General features: G+C 42.7%; 1 pseudogene; it reads left to right on the forward strand.

The window, feature by feature from the left end:
• The first annotated feature begins 3,718 nt into the window (after window positions 1–3,718).
• On the forward strand, window positions 3,719–3,836 carry LOC124790838 (annotated as a pseudogene).
• The last annotated feature ends 206 nt before the right edge of the window (window positions 3,837–4,042 follow it).

Genomic DNA, 4,042 nt, shown 5'->3' on the forward strand with positions numbered 1-4,042 from the left:
AAAAGGTGGGAATTTAAGGAGACGGGACATGGATAAACTAAAAGAACCAGAGGTTGTACAGAGATTCAGGGAGAGCATAAGGGAGCAATTGACAGGAATGGGGGAAATAAATACAGTAGAAGAAGAATGGGTAGCTTTGAGGGATGAAGTAGTGAAGGCAGCAGAGGATCAAGTAGGTAAAAAGACGAGGGCTAGTAGAAATCCTTGGGTAACAGAAGAAATATTGAATTTAATTGATGAAAGGAGAAAATATAAAAAATGCAGTAAGTGAAACAGGCAAAAAGGAATACAAACGTCTCAAAAATGAGATCGACAGGAAGTGCAAAATGGCTAAGCAGGGATGGCTAGAGGACAAATGTAAGGATGTAGAGGCCTATCTCACTAGGGGTAAGATAGATACCGCCTACAGGAAAATTAAAGAGACTTTTGGAGATAAGAGAACGACTTGTATGAATATCAAGAGCTCAGATGGAAACCCAGTTCTAAGCAAAGAAGGGAAAGCAGAAAGGTGGAAGGAGTATATAGAGGGTCTATACAAGGGCGATGTACTTGAGGACAATATTATGGAAATGGAAGAGGATGTAGATGAAGATGAAATGGGAGATATGATACTGCGTGAAGAGTTTGACAGAGCACTGAAAGACCTGAGTCGAAACAAGGCCCCCGGAGTAGACAATATTCCATTGGAACTACTGACGGCCGTGGGAGAGCCAGTCCTGACAAAACTCTACCATCTGGTGAGCAAGATGTATGAAACAGGCGAAATACCCACAGACTTCAAGAAGAATATAATAATTCCAATCCCAAAGAAAGCGGCTGTTGACAGATGTGAAAATTACCGAACTATCAGCTTAATAAGTCACAGCTGCAAAATACTAACACGAATTCTTTACAGACGAATGGAAAAACTAGTAGAAGCCAACCTCGGGGAAGATCAGTTTGGATTCCGTAGAAACACTGGAACACGTGAGGCAATACTGACCTTACGACTTATCTTAGAAGAAAGATTAAGGAAAGGCAAACCTACGTTTCTAGCATTTGTAGACTTAGAGAAAGCTTTTGACAACGTTGACTGGAATACTCTCTTTCAAATTCTAAAGGTGGCAGGGGTAAAATACAGGGAGCGAAAGGCTATTTACAATTTGTACAGAAACCAGATGGCAGTTATAAGAGTTGAGGGACATGAAAGGGAAGCAGTGGTTGGGAAGGGAGTAAGACAGGGTTGCAGCCTCTCCCCGATGTTGTTCAATCTGTATATTGAGCAAGCAGTAAAGGAAACAAAAGAAAAATTCGGAGTAGGTATTAAAATTCATGGAGAAGAAATAAAAACTTTGAGGTTTGCCGATGACATTGTAATTCTGTCAGAGACAGCAAAGGACTTGGAAGAGCAGTTGAATGGAATGGACAGTGTCTTGAAAGGAGGATATAAGATGAACATCAACAAAAGCAAAACAAGGATAATGGAATGTAGTCTAATTAAGTCGGGTGATGCTGAGGGAATTAGATTAGGAAATGAGGCACTTAAAGTAGTAAAGGAGTTTTTCTATCTGGGGAGCAAAATAACTGATGATGGTCGAAGTAGAGAGGATATAAAATGTAGGATGGCAATGGCAAGGAAAGCGTTTCTGAAGAAGAGAAATTTGTTAACATCCAGTATTGATTTAAGTGTCAGGAAGTCATTTCTGAAAGTATTCGTATGGAGTGTAGCCATGTATGGAAGTGAAACATGGACGATAAATAGTTTGGACAAGAAGAGAATAGAAGCTTTCGAAATGTGGTGCTACAGAAGAATGCTGAAGATTAGATGGGTAGATCACATAACTAATGAGGAAGTATTGAATAGGATTGGGGAGAAGAGAAGTTTGTGGCACAACTTGACTAGAAGAAGGGATCGGTTGGTAGGACACGTTTTGAGGCATCAAGGGATCACCAATTTAGTATTGGAGGGCAGCGTGGAGGGTAAAAATCGTAGAGGGAGACCAAGAGATGAATACACTAAGCAGATTCAGAAGGATGTAGGTTGCAGTAGGTACTGGGAGATGAAAAAGCTTGCACAGGATAGAGTAGCATGGAGAGCTGCATCAAACCAGTCTCAGGACTGAAGACCACAACAACAACACACTGCTGACGAAATCACGCGACCAGCCGGATGGAGGCCCGAGAAGAAGCCATCGCGAACAGATTTTGTTTTCCAAAGACGGTGAAAATTTCAGAGAAAAACTCTCACAGATGTCACACCACTTTGCCACTACAATCGCAGGAGACAATCGCGGCATTACAATGTAATCGTTAGCCGATGTTTTCGACTCCTAAGGCTGCCTCGCCATTAAACGTAAGACAACTGCGACATGGAAACGAGCGTACGGCATTGTGGGCCTGGAGACTCCCATTCGGGGAAGTTCGGCCGCCAAGGGCAAGTACTTATTACATTCGACGCCACATTGGGCGACTTGCGCGTCGGAGATGGGGATGAAATGATGATGAGGACAACACAACATCCAGTCCCTGAGCGGAGAATATCTCCTGCCCCATCCGGGAATCGAACCCGGGCCCCTTGGCGTGGCATTCCGCCGCGCTGACCACTCAGCTAACGGAGGAGTACAGTTGTGACAAAAGTACTTAGTTTGTCTTGCACAGAAACGTACAGCCCGTAGATATTTTGTAAAAACGTCTTGATTAATGAAAGGAAAGGAAAACTGAAAGTGCGTGAAATTTTGTGGCCTGGTGAATCATGAAATGAACTGTTACATACTTCTGCCTCTACTGAAGCTGACGATCTTGCATCATAACAATGAACAGAATATGGATTTAATCCAAACTTAGGGTTTTAGTCAAAGATATGTCCCCTGAATTGTCATCTTCCTTGGCTAGGTAGGCAACAACTTCATTACTGCTAATCATATTAGTGCTTTCATCCTAGCGAACAGATTTATCTTCTTCAGGAATATTATAGAACACTCTGAAGGGCTGTAAACAAAAAATCAGAATGCGAATGTCGAACCACTATCAAAACTAAGAATAACTTTTACTACCATGCGAAATGTGCATTACAATGAAACACTCTCGCAATTCGTAGATCGGTTAACTATATACCGTAGGAGTTGAAATGTTATGTGAGGATGTTGTCATTTTACACTCATGTTACTACGTTAGTCGTTTGTAATTTTGTGACGCTAGGTAGCGTGATAACAAATAATGATGTTACACTAAAGTACCTCACACATTAATGGCTCAATTGTAAAAAATAAAAAAATAAAAAAAATTTCGGAAATAAACTTCGAAATCATGCGAGTAAAATTTGCGTGCCTTATACTACAGCGGTCCTTTGCCTTTTTTAAAAAAAATTCGTACGGTACTTGCGGTGTGCAGTGACAATAAAATTTTAAAACAAAAATAAAAAACAACTTTCGATGAATTGCTTTTAAATCCCATAAATATGACATGTACACCGCAGAATAAAAAAAAATTTGGCCTTATATTACTTATATGACGATATTGTTTCTTTATGAAACCTTGTACACTCATCAGCCAGAATATTATGACAACCGACCTACTATCGATGTAAACTGCCCATGAGATAGCAGTGTCACCTGGCGACGAATGACCGCTAGTCAGATACACGCACGGTGCATATACTATTAGTAAGCGTGCTGCTCGTATGTAGAATGGGGAAGGCGCCCGATCTCTCTGAGTTTGACTGAGTGCAGATTCTGAAGGGGCCAACGGTCTTGCTGCAGTGGTAACACCGGTTCCCGTCAGATCACTGACGTTAAGCGCTGTCGGGCTGGGCTAGTACTTGGATGGGTGACCATCCGGTCTGCCGAGCGCTGTTGGCAAGTGGGGTGCACTCAGCCCTTGTGAGGCAAACGTAGGAGCTACTTGATTGAGAAGTAGCGGCTCCGGTCTCGGAAACTGACATACGGCCGCGAGAGCGGTGTGCTGACCACATGCCCCTCCATATCCGCATCCAGTGACACCTGTGAGCTGAGGATTACATGGCGGCCGGTCGGTGCCGTTGGGCCTTCATGGCCAGTTCGGGAGG

Source organism: Schistocerca piceifrons, chromosome 3 (assembly GCF_021461385.2).
Source record: "Schistocerca piceifrons isolate TAMUIC-IGC-003096 chromosome 3, iqSchPice1.1, whole genome shotgun sequence".
Taxonomy (NCBI): domain Eukaryota; kingdom Metazoa; phylum Arthropoda; class Insecta; order Orthoptera; family Acrididae; genus Schistocerca; species Schistocerca piceifrons.